The sequence below is a fragment of the Triturus cristatus genome, chromosome 5_1, assembly GCF_964204655.1.
Source record: "Triturus cristatus chromosome 5_1, aTriCri1.1, whole genome shotgun sequence".
In the NCBI taxonomy this organism is placed as follows: domain Eukaryota; kingdom Metazoa; phylum Chordata; class Amphibia; order Caudata; family Salamandridae; genus Triturus; species Triturus cristatus.
The window spans coordinates 934,984,292-935,004,427 of record NC_140587.1 but is presented as its reverse complement, the minus strand read 5'-3'; positions in this window follow the sequence as shown (position 1 = coordinate 935,004,427).

Below are 20,136 nucleotides of genomic sequence, written 5' to 3'. Positions count from 1 at the left end.
AATGAGATGTTTAAAGTGATTTTCAAGCTTCCAGGGGCCCTAAACACGAGATATGAGGAATGGGTAAATATGAATGAAAATGGCCAATTTATTCACTCTGAGTCCTTAAAAAGTGTTTCTCCTCCACGGAAAGGGAATAAAATAACATTTGGATGCCTTTATTGTTCAATCAAAAACGCCCGTTTTTTGGTGAAAAAGATAACCACCCCCCCTTACGACATGCTTCAGAAACGAAAAAAATGGTCCATTTTCAAATGTTGCGTCTTTGAACTACAATTCACATTTGTACGTGGATGATCACTTTTAGAGATAAAATTAGATGTTTAAAGTGATTTTCATGCTTCCAGGGGCCTTAAACACAAGATTTGAGGTATGGGTAAAAGTGAATGAAAATGGCCAATTTACTCACTCTGAGGCCTTAAAAAGTGTTTCTCCTCCACGGGAAGTGAATTAAATACCATTATGAGGCCTTTATTGTTCAAGCGAAAACGCCTGATTTTTGATGAAAGAGATAACCACTCCCCCTTACGACATGCTTCTGAAACTAAAAAAATGGTTCATTTTCAAATGTTGCGTCTTTGAACTACAATTAACATTGTACGTGGATAATCACTTTTAGAGATAAAATGAGATGTTTAAAGTGATTTTCAAGCTTCCAGGGGCCCTAAACACGAGATTTGAGAAATGGGTAAACGTGAATGAAAATGGCCAATTTACTCACTCTGAGGCCTTAAAAAGTGTTTCTCCTTCACGGAAAGTAAATAAAATAACATTTGGATGCCTTTATTGTTCAATCAAAAACGCCCGTTTTTTGGTGAAAAAGATAACCACCCCCCCTTACGACATGCTTCAGAAACGAAAAAAATGGTCCATTTTCAAATGTTGTGTCTTTGAACTACAATTCACATTTGTACGTGGATAATCACTTTTAGAGATAAAATTACATGTTTAAAGTGATTTACAAGCTTCCAGGGGCCCTAAACACAAGATATGAGGAATGGGTAAATATGAATGAAAATGGCCAATTTATTCACTCTGAGGCCTTAAAAAGATTTTCTCCACTCCAGAAAGTGAATTAAATAACATTTGTAGGCCTTTATTGTTCAATCAAAAACGCCTGATTTTTGACGAAAGAGATAACCACCCCCCCTTACGACATGCTCAGAAACTAAAAAAATGGTCCGTTTTCAAATGTTGCCTCTTTGAACTACAATTCACATTTGTACGTGGAAAAGCACTTTTAAAGATCAAATGAGATGTTTAAAGTGATTTTCATGCTTCCAGGGGCCTTAAACACAAGATTTGAGGAATGGGTAAAAGTGAATGAAAATGGCCAATTTACTCACTCTGAGGCCTTAAAAAGTGTTTCTCCACTCCAGAAATTGAATTAAATAACATTTGTAGGCCTTTATTGTTCAATCAAAAACGCCCGTTTTTTGGTGAAAAAGATAACCACCCCCCCTTACGACATGCTTCAGAAACGAAAAAAATGGTCCATTTTCAAATGTTGCGTCTTTGAACTACAATTCACATTTGTACGTGGATAATCACTTTTAGAGATAAAATTAGATGTTTAAAGTGATTTACAAGCTTTCAGGGGCCCTAAACACTAGATTTGAGGAATGGGTAAATATGAATGAAAATGGCCAATTTATTCACTCTGAGGCCTTAAGAAGTTTTTCTCCACTCCAGAAAGAGAATTAAATAACATTTGTAGACCTTTATTGTTCAATCAAAAACGCCCGATTTTTTGACGAAAGAGATAACCACCCCCCCTTACGACATGCTTCAGAAACAAAAAAAATGGTTCATTTTCAAATGTTGCATCTTTGAACGACAATCCACATTTGTACGTGGATAAACACTTTTAGAGATAAAATTAGATGTTGAAAGTGATTTTCAAGCCTTCAGGGGCCCTAAACTCAAGATTTGAGAAATGGGTAAAAGTGAATGAAAATGGCCAATTTACTCACTCTGAGGCCTTAAAAAGTGTTTCTCCTCCACGGGAAGTGAATTAAATAACATTTGTAGGCCCTTATTGTTCAAGCGAAAACGCCCGATAATTGACGAAAGAGATAACCACCCCCCCTTACGACATGCTTCAGAAACGAAAAAAATGGTCCGTTTTCAAATGTTGCATCTTTGAATGACAATCCACATTTGTACGTGGATAATCACTTTTAGAGCTAAAATTAGATGTTTAAAGTGATTTTCAAGCTTCCAGGGGCCCTAAACACAAGATTTGAGAAATGGGTAAAAGTGAATGAAAATGGCCAATTTACTCACTCTGAGGCCTTAAAAAGTGTTTCTCCTCCACGGGAAGTGAATTAAATACCATTTGGAGGCCTTTATTGTTCAAGCGAAAACGCCTGATTTTTGATGAAAGAGATAACCACCCCCCCTTACGACATGCTTCTGAAACTAAAAAAATGGTTAATTTTCAAATGTTGCGTCTTTGAACTACAATTAATATTGTACGTGGATAATCACTTTTAGAGATAAAATGAGATGTTTAAAGTGATTTTCAAGCTTCCAGGGGCCCTAAACAGGAGATATGAGGAATGGGTAAATATGAATGAAAATGGCCAATTTATTCACTCTGAGGCCTTAAAAAGTGTTTCTCCTCCACGGAAAGGGAATAAAATAACATTTGGATGCCTTTATTGTTCAATCAAAAACGCCCGTTTTTTGGAGAAAAAGATAACCACCCCCCCTTACGACATGCTTCAGAAACAAAAAAAATGGTCCATTTTCAAATGTTGCGTCTTTGAACTACAATTCACATTTGTGCGTGGATGATCACTTTTAGAGATAAAATTATATGTTTAAAGTGATTTTCATGCTTCCAAGGGCCTTAAACACAAGATTTGAGGTATGGGTAAAAGTGAATGAAAATGGCCAATTTACTCACTCTGAGGCCTTAAAAGGTGTTTCTCCTCCACGGGAAGTTAATTAAATACCATTATGAGGCCTTTATTGTTCAAGCGAAAACGCCTGATTTTTGATGAAAGAGATAACCACCCCCCCTTACGACATGCTTCTGAAACTAAAAAAATGGTTCATTTTCAAATGTTGCGTCTTTGAACTACAATTAACATTGTACGTGGATAATCACTTTTAGAGATAAAATGAGATGTTTAAAGTGATTTTCAAGCTTCCAGGGGCCCTAAACACGAGATTTGAGAAATGGGTAAACGTGAATGAAAATGGCCAATTCACTCACTCTGAGGCCTTAAAAAGTGTTTCTCCTTCACGGAAAGTGAATAAAATAACATTTGGATGCCTTTATTGTTCAATCAAAAACGCCCGTTTTTTGGTGAAAAAGATAACCACCCCCCCTTACGACATGCTTCACAAACGAAAAAAATGGTCCATTTTCAAATGTTGCGTCTTTGAACTACAATTCACATTTGTACGTGGATAATCACTTTTAGAGATAAAATTACATGTTTAAAGTGATTTACAAGCTTCCAGGGGCCCTAAACACAAGATTTGAGAAATGGGTAAAAGTGAATGAAAATGGCCAATTTACTCACTCTGAGGCCTTAAAAAGTGTTTCTCCTCCACGGGAAGTGAATTAAATACCATTTGGAGGCCTTTATTGTTCAAGCGAAAACACCTGATTTTTGATGAAAGAGATAACCACCCCCCCCTTACGACATGCTTCTGAAACTAAAAAAATGGTTCATTTTCAAATGTTGCATCTTTGAACTACAATTAACATTGTACGTGGATAATCACTTTTAGAGATAAAATGAGATGTTTAAAGTGATTTTCAAGCTTCCAGGGGCCCTAAACAGGAGATATGAGGTATGGGTAAAAGTGAATGAAAATGGCCAATTTACTCACTCTGAGGCCTTAAAAGGTGTTTCTCCTCCACGGGAAGTTAATTAAATACCATTATGAGGCCTTTATTGTTCAAGCGAAAACGCCTGATTTTTGATGAAAGAGATAACCACCCCCCCTTACGACATGCTTCTGAAACTAAAAAAATGGTTCATTTTCAAATGTTGCGTCTTTGAACTACAATTAACATTGTACGTGGATAATCACTTTTAGAGATAAAATGAGATGTTTAAAGTGATTTTCAAGCTTCCAGGGGCCCTAAACACGAGATTTGAGAAATGGGTAAACGCGAATGAAAATGGCCAATTTACTCACTCTGAGGCCTTAAAAAGTGTTTCTCCTTCACGGAAAGTGAATAAAATAACATTTGGATGCCTTTATTGTTCAATCAAAAACGCCCGTTTTTTGGTGAAAAAGATAACCACCCCCCCTTACGACATGCTTCACAAACAAAAAAAATGGTCCATTTTCAAATGTTGCGTCTTTGAACTACAATTCACATTTGTACGTGGATAATCACTTTTAGAGATAAAATTACATGTTTAAAGTGATTTACAAGCTTCCAGGGGCCCTATACACAAGATATGAGGAATGGGTAAATATGAATGAAAATGGCCAATTTATTCACTCTGAGGCCTTAAAAAGATTTTCTCCACTCCAGAAAGTGAATTAAATAACATTTGTAGGCCTTTATTGTTCAATCAAAAACGCCCGATTTTTTGACGAAAGAGATAACCACCCCCCCTTAAGACATGCTTCAGAAACAAAAAAAATGGTTCATTTTCAAATGTTGCATCTTTGAACGACAATCCACATTTGTACGTGGATAAACACTTTTAGAGATAAAATTAGATGTTGAAAGTGATTTTCAAGCCTTCAGGGGCCCTAAACACAAGATTTGAGAAATGGGTAAAAGTGAATGAAAATGGCCAATTTACTCACTCTGAGGCCTTAAAAAGTGTTTCTCCTCCACGGGAAGTGAATTAAATAACATTTGTAGGCCTTTATTGTTCAAGCGAAAACGCCCGATAATTGACGAAAGAGATAACCACCCCCCCTTACGACATGCTTCAGAAACGAAAAAAATGGTCCGTTTTCAAATGTTGCGTCTTTGAATGACAATCCACATTTGTACGTGGATAATCACTTTTAGAGCTAAAATTAGATGTTTAAAGTGATTTTCAAGCTTCCAGGGGCCCTAAACACAAGATTTGAGAAATGGGTAAAAGTGAATGAAAATGGCCAATTTACTCACTCTGAGGCCTTAAAAAGTGTTTCTCCTCCACGGGAAGTGAATTAAATACCATTTGGAGGCCTTTATTGTTCAAGCGAAAACGCCCGATTTTTGATGAAAGAGATAACCACTCCCCCTTACGACATGCTTCTGAAACTAAAAAAATGGTTCATTTTCAAATGTTGCGTCTTTGAACTACAATTAACATTGTACGTGGATAATCACTTTTAGAGATAAAATGAGATGTTTAAAGTGATTTTCAAGCTTCCAGGGGCCCTAAACACGAGATTTGAGAAATGGGTAAACGTGAATGAAAATGGCCAATTTACTCACTCTGAGGCCTTAAAAAGTGTTTCTCCTTCACGGAAAGTGAATAAAATAACATTTGGATGCCTTTATTGTTCAATCAAAAACGCCCGTTTTTTGGTGAAAAAGATAACCACCCCCCCTTACGACATGCTTCAGAAACGAAAAAAATGGTCCATTTTCAAATGTTGCGTCTTTGAACTACAATTCACATTTGTACGTGGATAATCACTTTTAGAGATAAAATTAGATGTTTAAAGTGATTTACAAGCTTTCAGGGGCCCTAAACACTAGATTTGAGGAATGGGTAAATATGAATGAAAATGGCCAATTTATTCACTCTGAGGCCTTAAAAAGTTTTTCTCCACTCCAGAAAGAGAATTAAATAACATTTGTAGACCTTTATTGTTCAATCAAAAACGCCCGATTTTTTGACGAAAGAGATAACCACCCCCCCTTACGACATGCTTCAGAAACAAAAAAAATGGTTCATTTTCAAATGTTGCATCTTTGAACGACAATCCACATTTGTACGTGGATAAACACTTTTAGAGATAAAATTAGATGTTGAAAGTGATTTTCAAGCCTTCAGGGGCCCTAAACACAAGATTTGAGAAATGGGTAAAAGTGAATGAAAATGGCCAATTTACTCACTCTGAGGCCTTAAAAAGTGTTTCTCCTCCACGGGAAGTGAATTAAATAACATTTGTAGGCCTTTATTGTTCAATCAAAAACGCCCGATTTTTGACGAAAGAGATAACCACCCCCCCTTACGACATGCTCAGAAACTAAAAAAATGGTCCGTTTTCAAATGTTGCCTCTTTGAACTACAATTCACATTTGTACGTGGAAAAGCACTTTTAAAGATCAAATGAGATGTTTAAAGTGATTTTCATGCTTCCAGGGGCCTTAAACACAAGATTTGAGGAATGGGTAAAAGTGAATGAAAATGGCCAATTTACTCACTCTGAGGCCTTAAAAAGTGTTTCTCCTCCACGGGAAGTGAATTAAATAACATTTGGAGGCCTTTATTGTTCAAGCGAAAACGCCCGATTATTGACGAAAGAGATAACCACCCCCCCTTACGACATGCTTCAGAAACGAAAAAAATGGTCCGTTTTCAAATGTTGCGTCTTTGAATGACAATCCACATTTGTACGTGGATAATCACTTTTAGAGCTAAAATTAGATGTTTAAAGTGATTTTCAAGCTTCCAGGGGCCCTAAACACAAGATTTGAGAAATGGGTAAAAGTGAATGAAAATGGCCAATTTACTCACTCTGAGGCCTTAAAAAGTGTTTCTCCTCCACGGGAAGTGAATTAAATACCATTTGGAGGCCTTTATTGTTCAAGCGAAAACGCCTGATTTTTGATGAAAGAGATAACCACTCCCCCTTACGACATGCTTCTGAAACTAAAAAAATGGTTCATTTTCAAATGTTGCATCTTTGAACCACAATTAACATTGTACGTGGATAATCACTTTTAGAGATAAAATGAGATGTTTAAAGTGATTTTCAAGCTTCCAGGGGCCCTAAACACGAGATTTGAGAAATGGGTAAACGTGAATGAAAATGGCCAATTTACTCACTCTGCGGCCTTAAAAAGTGTTTCTCCTCCACGGAAAGTGAATAAAATAACATTTGGATGCCTTTATTGTTCAATCAAAAATGCCCGTTTTTTGGTGAAAAGATAACCACCCCCCCTTACGACATGCTTCAGAAACGAAAAAAATGGTCCATTTTCAAATGTTGCGTCTTTGAACTACAATTCACATTTGTACGTGGATAATCACTTTTAGAGATAAAATTAGATGTTTAAAGTGATTTACAAGCTTCCAGGGGCCCTAAACACAAGATATGAGGAATGGGTAAATATGAATGAAAATGGCCAATTTATTCACTCTGAGGCCTTAAAAAGTTTTTCTCCACTCCAGAAAGTAAATTAAATAACATTTGTAGACCTTTATTGTTCAATCAAAAATTCCCGATTTTTGACGAAAGAGATAACCACCCCCCCTTACGACATGCTTCAGAAACAAAAAAAATGGTTCATTTTCAAATGTTGCATCTTTGAACGACAATCCACATTTGTACGTGGATAAACACTTTTAGAGATAAAATTAGATGTTTAAAGTGATTTTCAAGCTTCCAGGGGCCCTAAACACAAGATTTGAGAAATGGGTAAAAGTGAATGAAAATGGCCAATTTACTCACTCTGAGGCCTTAAAAAGTGTTTCTCCTCAACGGGAAGTGAATTAAATAACATTTGTAGGCCTTTATTGTGCAAGCAAAAACGCCCGATTATTGACGAAAGAGATAACCACCCCCCCTTACGACATGCTTCAGAAACGAAAAAAATGGTCCGTTTTCAAATGTTGCGTCTTTGAACTACAATTAACATTGTACGTGGATAATCACTTTTAGAGATAAAATGAGATGTTTAAAGTGATTTTCAAGCTTCCAGGGGCCCTAAACACGAGATTTGAGAAATGGGTAAAAGTGAATGAAAATGGCCAATTTACTCACTCTGCGGCCTTAAAAAGTGTTTCTCCTCCACGGAAAGTGAATAAAATAACGTTTGGATGCCTTTATTGTTCAATCAAAAACGCCCGTTTTTTGGTGAAAAAGATAACCACCCCTCCTTACGACATGCTTCAGAAACGAAAAAAATGGTCCATTTTCAAATGTTGCGTCTTTGAACTACAATTCACATTTGTACGTGGATAATCACTTTTAGAGATAAAATTAGATGTTTAAAGTGATTTACAAGCTTTCAGGGGCCCTAAACACAAGATTTGAGGAATGGGTAAATATGAATGAAAATGGCCAATTTATTCACTCTGAGGCCTTAAAAAGTTTTTCTCCACTCCAGAAAGAGAATTAAATAACATTTGTAGACCTTTATTGTTCAATCAAAAACGCCCGATTTTTTGACGAAAGAGATAACCACCCCCCTTACGACATGCTTCAGAAACAAAAAAAATGGTTCATTTTCAAATGTTGCATCTTTGAACGACAATCCACATTTGTACGTGGAAAAACACTTTTAGAGATAAAATTAGATGTTGAAAGTGATTTTCAAGCCTTCAGGGGCCCTAAACACAAGATTTGAGAAATGGGTAAAAGTGAATGAAAATGGCCAATTTACTCACTCTGAGGCCTTAAAAAGTGTTTCTCCTCCACGGGAAGTGAATTAAATAACATTTGTAGGCCTTTATTGTTCAAGCGAAAACGCCCGATAATTGACGAAAGAGATAACCACCACCCCTTACGACATGCTTCAGAAACGAAAAAAAGGTCCGTTTTCAAATGTTGCGTCTTTGAATGACAATCCACATTTGTACGTGGATAATCACTTTTAGAGCTAAAATTAGATGTTTAAAGTGATTTTCAAGCTTCCAGGGGCCCTAAACACAAGATTTGAGAAATGGGTAAAAGTGAATGAAAATGGCCAATTTACTCACTCTGAGGCCTTAAAAAGTGTTTCTCCTCCACGGGAAGTGAATTAAATACCATTTGGAGGCCTTTATTGTTCAAGCGAAATCGCCTGATTTTTGATGAAAGAGATAACCACTCCCCCTTACGACATGCTTCTGAAACTAAAAAAATGGTCCATTTTCAAATGTTGCGTCTTTGAACTACAATTCACATTTGTACGTGGATAATCACTTTTAGAGATAAAATTAGATGTTTAAAGTGATTTACAAGCTTCCAGGGGCCCTAAACACAAGATGTGAGGAATGGGTAAATATGAATGAAACTGGCCAATTTATTCACTCTGAGGCCTTAAAAGTTTTTCTCCACTCCAGAAAGTGAATTAAATAACATTTGAAGGCCTTTATTGTTCAATCAAAAACGCCCGATTTTTGACGAAAGAGATAACCACCCCCCCTTACGACATGCTTCAGAAATTAAAAAAATGGTCCGTTTTCAAATGTTGCCTCTTTGAACTACAATTCACATTTGTACGTGGAAAAGCACTTTTAAAGATCAAATGAGATGTTTAAAGTGATTTTCATGCTTCCAGGGGCCTTAAACACAAGATTTGAGGAATGGGTAAAAGTGAATGAAAATGGCCAATTTACTCACTCTGAGGCCTTAAAAAGTGTTTCTCCTCCATGGGAAGTGAATTAAATAACATTTGTAGGCCTTTATTGTTCAAGCGAAAACGCCCGATTATTGACGAAAGAGATAACCACCCCCCCTTACGACATGCTTCAGAAACGAAAAAAATGGTCTGTTTTCAAATGTTGCGTCTTTGAATGACAATCCACATTTGTACGTGGATAATCACTTTTAGAGCTAAAATTAGATGTTTAAAGTGATTTTCAAGCTTCCAGGGGCCCTAAACACAAGATTTGAGAAATGGGTAAAAGTGAATGAAAATGGCCAATTTACTCACTCTGAGGCCTTAAAAAGTGTTTCTCCTCCACGGGAAGTGAATTAAATACCATTTGGAGGCCTTTATTGTTCAAGCGAAAACGCCTGATTTTTGATGAAAGAGATAACCACTCCACCCTACGACATGCTTCTGAAACTAAAAAAATGGTTCATTTTCAAATGTTGCGTCTTTGAACCACAATTAACATTCTACGTGGATAATCACTTTTAGAGATAAAATGAGATGTTTAAAGTGATTTTCAAGCTTCCAGGGGCCCTAAACACGAGATTTGAGAAATGGGTAAACGTGAATGAAAATGGCCAATTTACACACTCTGCGGCCTTAAAAAGTGTTTCTCCTCCACGGAAAGTGAATAAAATAACATTTGGATGCCTTTATTGTTCAATCAAAAATGCCCGTTTTTTGGTGAAAAGATAACCACCCCCCTTACGACATGCTTCAGAAACGAAAAAAATGGTCCATTTTCAAATGTTGCGTCTTTGAACTACAATTCACATTTGTACGTGGATAATCACTTTTAGAGATAAAATTAGATGTTTAAAGTGATTTACAAGCTTCCAGGGGCCCTAAACACAAGATGTGAGGAATGGGTAAATATGAATGAAACTGGCCAATTTATTCACTCGGAGGCCTTAAAAGTTTTTCTCCACTCCAGAAAGTGAATTAAATAACATTTGTAGGCCTTTATTGTTCAATCAAAAACGCCCGATTTTTGACGAAAAAGATAACCACCCCCCCTTACGACATGCTTCAGAAATTAAAAAAATGGTCCGTTTTCAAATGTTGCCTCTTTGAACTACAATTCACATTTGTACGCGGAAAAGCACTTTTAAAGATCAAATGAGATGTTTAAAGTGATTTTCATGCTTCCAGGGGCCTTAAACACAAGATTTGAGGAATGGGTAAAAGTGAATGAAAATGGCCAATTTACTCACTCTGAGGCCTTAAAAAGTGTTTCTCCTCCATGGGAAGTGAATTAAATAACATTTGTAGGCCTTTATTGTTCAAGCGAAAACGCCCGATTATTGACGAAAGAGATAACCACCCCCCCTTACGACATGCTTCAGAAACGAAAAAAATGGTCCGTTTTCAAATGTTGCGTCTTTGAATGACAATCCACATTTGTACGTGGATAATCACTTTTAGAGCTAAAATTAGATGTTTAAAGTGATTTTCAAGCTTCCAGGGGCCCTAAACACAAGATTTGAGAAATGGGTAAAAGTGAATGAAAATGGCCAATTTACTCACTCTGAGGCCTTAAAAAGTGTTTCTCCTCCACGGGAAGTGAATTAAATACCATTTGGAGGCCTTTATTGTTCAAGCGAAAACGCCTGATTTTTGATGAAAGAGATAACCACTCCCCCTTACGACATGCTTCTGAAACTAAAAAAATGGTTCATTTTCAAATGTTGCGTCTTTGAACCACAATTAACATTCTACGTGGATAATCACTTTTAGAGATAAAATGAGATGTTTAAAGTGATTTTCAAGCTTCCAGGGGCCCTAAACACGAGATTTGAGAAATGGGTAAACGTGAATGAAAATGGCCAATTTACTCACTCTGCGGCCTTAAAAAGTGTTTCTCCTCCACGGAAAGTGAATAAAATAACATTTGGATGCCTTTATTGTTCAATCAAAAATGCCCGTTTTTTGGTGAAAAGATAACCACCCCCCTTACGACATGCTTCAGAAACGAAAAAAATGGTCCATTTTCAAATGTTGCGTCTTTGAACTACAATTCACATTTGTACGTGGATAATCACTTTTAGAGATAAAATTAGATGTTTAAAGTGATTTACATTCTTCCAGGGGCCCTAAACACAAGATGTGAGGAATGGGTAAATATGAATGAAACTGGCCAATTTATTCACTCTGAGGCCTTAAAAAGTTTTTCTCCACTCCAGAAAGTGAATTAAATAACATTTGTAGGCCTTTATTGTTCAATCAAAAACGCCCGATTTTTGACGAAAGAGATAACCACCCCCCCTTACGACATGCTTCAGAAATTAAAAAAATGGTCCGTTTTCAAATGTTGCCTCACAGAACTACAATTCACATTTGTACGTGGAAAAGCACTTTTAAAGATCAAATGAGATGTTTAAAGTGATTTTCATGCTTCCAGGGGCCTTAAACACAAGATTTGAGGAATGGGTAAAAGTGAATGAAAATGGCCAATTTACTCACTCTGAGGCCTTAAAAAGTGTTTCTCCACTCCAGAAATTGAATTAAATAACATTTGTAGGCCTTTATTGTTCAATCAAAAATGCCCGTTTTTTGGTGAAAAGATAACCACCCCCCTTACGACATGCTTCAGAAACGAAAAAAATGGTCCATTTTCAAATGTTGCGTCTTTGAACTACAATTCACATTTGTACGTGGATAATCACTTTTAGAGATAAAATTAGATGTTTAAAGTGATTTACAAGCTTCCAGGGGCCCTAAACACAAGATGTGAGGAATGGGTAAATATGAATGAAACTGGCCAATTTATTCACTCTGAGGCCTTAAAAGTTTTTCTCCACTCCAGAAAGTGAATTAAATAACATTTGTAGGCCTTTATTGTTCAAGCGAAAACGCCCGATTATTGACGAAAGAGATAACCACCCCCCCTTACGACATGCTTCAGAAATTAAAAAAATGGTCCGTTTTCAAATGTTGCCTCACAGAACTACAATTCACATTTGTACGTGGAAAAGCACTTTTAAAGATCAAATGAGATGTTTAAAGTGATTTTCATGCTTCCAGGGGCCTTAAACACAAGATTTGAGGAATGGGTAAAAGTGAATGAAAATGGCCAATTTACTCACTCTGAGGCCTTAAAAAGTGTTTCTCCTCCATGGGAAGTGAATTAAATAACATTTGTAGGCCTTTATTGTTCAAGCGAAAACGCCCGATTATTGACGAAAGAGATAACCACCCCCCCTTACGACATGCTTCAGAAACGAAAAAAATGGTCCGTTTTCAAATGTTGCGTCTTTGAATGACAATCCACATTTGTACGTGGATAATCACTTTTAGAGCTAAAATTAGATGTTTAAAGTGATTTTCAAGCTTCCAGGGGCCCTAAACACAAGATTTGAGAAATGGGTAAAAGTGAATGAAAATGGCCAATTTACTCACTCTGAGGCCTTAAAAAGTGTTTCTCCTCCACGGGAAGTGAATTAAATACCATTTGGAGGCCTTTATTGTTCAAGCGAAAACGCCTGATTTTTGATGAAAGAGATAACCACTCCCCCTTACGACATGCTTCTGAAACTAAAAAAATGGTTCATTTTCAAATGTTGCGTCTTTGAACCACAATTAACATTCTACGTGGATAATCACTTTTAGAGATAAAATGAGATGTTTAAAGTGATTTTCAAGCTTCCAGGGGCCCTAAACACGAGATTTGAGAAATGGGTAAACGTGAATGAAAATGGCCAATTTACTCACTCTGCGGCCTTAAAAAGTGTTTCTCCTCCACGGAAAGTGAATAAAATAACATTTGGATGCCTTTATTGTTCAATCAAAAATGCCCGTTTTTTGGTGAAAAGATAACCACCCCCCCTTACGACATGCTTCAGAAACGAAAAAAATGGTCCATTTTCAAATGTTGCGTCTTTGAACTACAATTCACATTTGTACGTGGATAATCACTTTTAGAGATAAAATTAGATGTTTAAAGTGATTTACAAGCTTCCAGGGGCCCTAAACACAAGATATGAGGAATGGGTTAATATGAATGAAAATGGCCAATTTATTCACTCTGAGGCCTTAAAAAGTTTTTCTCCACTCCAGAAAGTAAATTAAATAACATTTGTAGACCTTTATTGTTCAATCAAAAATGCCCGATTTTTGACGAAAGAGATAACCACCCCCCCTTACGACATGCTTCAGAAACAAAAAAAATGGTTCATTTTCAAATGTTGCATCTTTGAACGACAATCCACATTTGTACGTGGAAAAACACTTTTAGAGATAAAATTAGATGTTGAAAGTGATTTTCAAGCCTTCAGGGGCCCTAAACACAAGATTTGAGAAATGGGTAAAAGTGAATGAAAATGGCCAATTTACTCACTCTGAGGCCTTAAAAAGTGTTTCTCCTCCACGGGAAGTGAATTAAATAACATTTATAGGCCTTTATTGTTCAAGCGAAAACGCCCGATAATTGATGAAAGAGATAACCACTCCCCCTTACGACATGCTTCTGAAACTAAAAAAATGGTTCATTTTCAAATGTTGCGTCTTTGAATCACAATTAACATTCTACGTGGATAATCACTTTTAGAGATAAAATGAGATGTTTAAAGTGATTTTCAAGCTTCCAGGGGCCCTAAACACGAGATTTGAGAAATGGGTAAACGTGAATGAAAATGGCCAATTTACTCACTCTGCGGCCTTAAAAAGTGTTTCTCCTCCACGGAAAGTGAATAAAATAACATTTGGATGCCTTTATTGTTCAATCAAAAATGCCCGTTTTTTGGTGAAAAGATAACCACCCCCCTTACGACATGCTTCAGAAACGAAAAAAATAGTCCATTTTCAAATGTTGCGTCTTTGAACTACAATTCACATTTGTACGTGGATAATCACTTTTAGAGATAAAATTAGATGTTTAAAGTGATTTACAAGCTTCCAGGGGCCCTAAACACAAGATGTGAGGAATGGGTAAATATGAATGAAACTGGCCAATTTATTCACTCTGAGGCCTTAAAAGTTTTTCTCCACTCCAGAAAGTGAATTAAATAACATTTGTAGGCCTTTATTGTTCAATCAAAAACGCCCGATTTTTGACGAAAGAGATAACCACCCCCCCTTACGACATGCTTCAGAAATTAAAAAAATGGTCCGTTTTCAAATGTTGCCTCTTTGAACTACAATTCACATTTGTACGTGGAAAAGCACTTTTAAAGATCAAATGTGATGTTTAAAGTGATTTTCATGCTTCCAGGGGCCTTAAACACAAGATTTGAGGAATGGGTAAAAGTGAATGAAAATGGCCAATTTACTCACTCTGAGGCCTTAAAAAGTGTTTCTCCTCCATGGGAAGTGAATTAAATAACATTTGTAGGCCTTTATTGTTCAAGCGAAAACGCCCGATTATTGACGAAAGAGATAACCACCCCCCCTTACGACATGCTTCAGAAACGAAAAAAATGGTCCGTTTTCAAATGTTGCGTCTTTGAATGACAATCCACATTTGTACGTGGATAATCACTTTTAGAGCTAAAATTAGATGTTTAAAGTGATTTTCAAGCTTCCAGGGGCCGTAAACACAAGATTTGAGAAATGGGTAAAAGTGAATGAAAATGGCCAATTTACTCACTCTGAGGCCTTAAAAAGTGTTTCTCCTCCACGGGAAGTGAATTAAATACCATTTGGAGGCCTTTATTGTTCAAGCGAAAACGCCTGATTTTTGATGAAAGAGATAACCACTCCCCCTTACGACATGCTTCTGAAACTTAAAAAATGGTTCATTTTCAAATGTTGCGTCTTTGAACCACAATTAACATTCTACGTGGATAATCACTTTTAGAGATAAAATGAGATGTTTAAAGTGATTTTCAAGCTTCCAGGGGCCCTAAACACGAGATTTGAGAAATGGGTAAACGTGAATGAAAATGGCCAATTTACTCACTCTGCGGCCTTAAAAAGTGATTCTCCTCCACGGAAAGTGAATAAAATAACATTTGGATGCCTTTATTGTTCAATCAAAAATGCCCGTTTTTTGGTGAAAAGATAACCACCCCCTTACGACATGCTTCAGAAACGAAAAAAATGGTCCATTTTAAAATGTTGCGTCTTTGAACTACAATTCACATTTGTACGTGGATAATCACTTTTAGAGATAAAATTAGATGTTTAAAGTGATTTACAAGCTTCCAGGGGCCCTAAACACAAGATGTGAGGAATGGGTAAATATGAATGAAACTGGCCAATTTATTCACTCTGAGGCCTTAAAAAGTTTTTCTCCACTCCAGAAAGTGAATTAAATAACATTTGTAGGCCTTTATTGTTCAATCAAAAACGCCCGATTTTTGACGAAAGAGATAACCACCCCCCCCTTACGACATGCTTCAGAAATTAAAAAAATGGTCCGTTTTCAAATGTTGCCTCACAGAACTACAATTCACATTTGTACGTGGAAAAGCACTTTTAAAGATCAAATGAGATGTTTAAAGTTATTTTCATGCTTCCAGGGGCCTTAAACACAAGATTTGAGGAATGGGTAAAAGTGAATGAAAATGGCCAATTTACTCACTCTGAGGCCTTAAAAAGTGTTTCTCCTCCACGGAAAGTGAATAAAATAACATTTGGATGCCTTTATTGTTCAATCAAAAATGCCCGTTTTTTGGTGAAAAGATAACCACCCCCCCTTACGACATGCTTCAGAAACGAAAAAAATGGTCCATTTTCAAATGTTGCGTCTTTGAACTACAATTCACATTTGTACGTGGATAATCACTTTTAGAGATAAAATTAGATGTTTAAAGTGATTTACAAGCTTCCAGGGGCCCTAAACACAAGATATGAGGAATGGGTTAATATGAATGAAAATGGCCAATTTATTCACTCTGAGGCCTTAAAAAGTTTTTCTCCACTCCAGAAAGTAAATTAAATAACATTTGTAGACCTTTATTGTTCAATCAAAAATGCCCGATTTTTGACGAAAGAGATAACCACCCTTCCCTACGACATGCTTCAGAAACAAAAAAAATGGTTCATTTTCAAATGTTGCATCTTTGAACGACAATCCACATTTGTACGTGGATAAACACTTTTAGAGATAAAATTAGATGTTTAAAGTGATTTTCAAGCTTCCAGGTGCCCTAAACACAAGATTTGAGAAATGGGTAAAAGTGAATGAAAATGGCCAATTTACTCACTCTGCGGCCTTAAAAAGTGTTTCTCCTCCACGGAAAGTGAATAAAATAACATTTGGATGCCTTTATTGTTCAATCACAAACGCCCGTTTTTTGGTGAAAAAGATAACCACCCCCCCTTACGACATGCTTCAGAAACGAAAAAAATGGTCCATTTTCAAATGTTGCGTCTTTGAACTACAATTCACATTTGTACGTGGATAATCACTTTTAGAGATAAAATTAGATGTTTAAAGTGATTTACAAGCTTTCAGGGGCCCTAAACACAAGATTTGAGGAATGGGTAAATATGAATGAAAAAGGGCAATTTATTCACTCTGAGGCCTTAAAAAGTTTTTCTCCACTCCAGAAAGTGAATTAAATAACATTTGTAGGCCTTTATTGTTCAATCAAAAACGCCCGATTTTTGACGAAAGAGATAACCACCCCCCCTTACGACATGCTCAGAAACTAAAAAAATGGTCCGTTTTCAAATGTTGCCTCTTTGAACTACAATTCACATTTGTACGTGGAAAAGCACTTTTAAAGATCAAATGAGATGTTTAAAGTGATTTTCATGCTTCCAGGGGCCTTAAACACAAGATTTGAGGAATGGGTAAAAGTAAATGAAAATGGCCAATTTACTCACTCTGAGGCCTTAAAAAGTGTTTCTCCTCCACGGGAAGTGAATTAAATAACATTTGGAGGCCTTTATTGTTCAAGCGAAAACGCCCGATTATTGACGAAAGAGATAACCACCCCCCCTTACGGCAAGCTTCAGAAACAAAAAAAATGGTTCATTTTCAAATGTTGCATCTTTGAACGACAATCCACATTTGTACGTGCAAAAACACTTTTAGAGATAAAATTAGATGTTGAAAGTGATTTTCAAGCCTTCAGGGGCCCTAAACACAAGATTTGAGAAATGGGTAAAAGTGAATGAAAATGGCCAATTTACTCACTCTGAGGCCTTAAAAAGTGTTTCTCCTCCACGGGAAGTGAATTAAATAACATTTGTAGGCCTTTATTGTTCAAGCGAAAACGCCCGATAATTGACGAAAGAGATAACCACCACCCCTTACGACATGCTTCAGAAACGAAAAAAAAGGTCCGTTTTCAAATGTTGCCTCTTTGAACTACAATTCACATTTGTATGTGGAAAAGCACTTTTAAAGATCAAATGAGATGTTTAAAGTGATTTTCATGCTTCCAGGGGCCTTAAACACAAGATTTGAGGAATGGGTAAAAGTGAATGAAAATGGCCAATTTACTCACTCTGAGGCCTTAAAAAGTGTTTCTCCTCCACGGGAAGTGAATTAAATAACATTTGGAGGCCTTTATTGTTCAAGCGAAAACGCCCGATTATTGACGAAAGAGATAACCACCCCCCCTTACGACATGCTTCAGAAACGAAAAAAATGGTCCGTTTTCAAATGTTGCGTCTTTGAATGACAATCCACATTTGTACGTGGATAATCACTTTTAGAGCTAAAATTAGATGTTTAAAGTGATTTTCAAGCTTCCAGGGGCCCTAAACACATGATTTGAGAAATGGGTAAAAGTGAATGAAAATGGCCAATTTACTCACTCTGAGGCCTTAAAAAGTGTTTCTCCTCCACGGGAAGTGAATTAAATACCATTTGGAAGCCTTTATTGTTCAAGCGAAAACGCCTGATTTTTGATGAAAGAGATAGCCACTCCCCCTTACGACATGCTTCTGAAACTAAAAAAATGGTTCATTTTCAAATGTTGCGTCTTTGAACCACAATTAACATTGTACGTGGATAATCCCTTTTAGAGATAAAATGAGATGTTTAAAGTGATTTTCAAGCTTCCAGGGGCCCTAAACACGAGATTTGAGAAATGGGTAAACGTGAATGAAAATGGCCAATTTACTCACTCTGCGGCCTTAAAAAGTGTTTCTCCTCCACGGAAAGTGAATAAAATAACATTTGGATGCCTTTATTGTTCAATCAAAAATGCCCGTTTTTTGGTGAAAAGATAACCACCCCCCCTTACGACATGCTTCAGAAACGAAAAAAATGGTCCATTTTCAAATGTTGCGTCTTTGAACTACAATTCACATTTGTACGAGGATAATCACTTTTAGAGATAAAATTAGATGTTTAAAGTGATTTACAAGCTTTCAGGGGCCCTAAACACAGGATATGAGGAATGGGTTAATATGAATGAAAATGGCCAATTTATTCACTCTGAGGCCTTAAAAAGTTTTTCTCCACTCCAGAAAGTAAATTAAATAACATTTGTAGACCTTTATTGTTCAATCAAAAATGCCCGATTTTTGACGAAAGAGATAACCACCCCCCCTTACGACATGCTTCAGAAACAAAAAAAATGGTTCATTTTGAAATGTTGCATCTTTGAACGACAATCCACATTTGTACGTGGATAAACACTTTTAGAGATAAAATTAGATGTTTAAAGTGATTTTCAAGCTTCCAGGGGCCCTAAACACAAGATTTGAGAAATGGGTAAAAGTGAATGAAAATGGCCAATTTACTCACTCTGAGGCCTTAAAAAGTGTTTCTCCTCAAGGGGAAGTGAATTAAATAACATTTGTAGGCCTTTATTGTTCAAGCGAAAACGCCCGAATATTGACGAAAGTGATAACCACCACCCCTTACGACATCCTTCAGAAACGAAAAAAATGGTCCGTTTTCAAATGTTGCGTCTTTGAACTACAATTAACATTGTACGTGGATAATCACTTTTAGAGATAAAATGAGATGTTTAAAGTGATTTTCAAGCTTCCAGGGGCCCTAAACACGAGATTTGAGAAATGGGTAAAAGTGAATGAAAATGGCCAATTTACTCACTCTGCGGCCTTAAAAAGTGTTTCTCCTCCACGGAAAGGGAATAAAATAACATTTGGATGCCTTTATTGTTCAATCACAAACGCCCGTTTTTTGGTGAAAAAGATAACCACCCCCCCTTACGACATGCTTCAGAAACGAAAAAAATGGTCCATTTTCAAATGTTGCGTCTTTGAACTACAATTCACATTTGTACGTGGATAATCACTTTTAGAGATAAAATTAGATGTTTAAAGTGATTTACAAGCTTTCAGGGGCCCTAAACACAAGATTTGAGGAATGGGTAAATATGAATGAAAATGGCCAATTTATTCACTCTGAGGCCTTAAAAAGTTTTTCTCCACTCCAGAAAGAGAATTAAATAACATTTGTAGACCTTTATTGTTCAAAGAAAAACGCCCGATTTTTTGACGAAAGAGATAACCACCCCCCCTTACGACATGCTTCAGAAACAAAAAAAATGGTTCATTTTCAAATGTTGCATCTTTGAACGACAATCCACATTTGTACGTGGATAAACACTTTTAGAGATAAAATTGGATGTTGAAAGTGATTTTCAAGCCTTCAGGGGCCCTAAACACAAGATTTGAGAAATGGGTAAAAGTGAATGAAAATGGCCAATTTACTCACTCTGAGGCCTTAAAAAGTGTTTCTCCTCCACGGGAAGTGA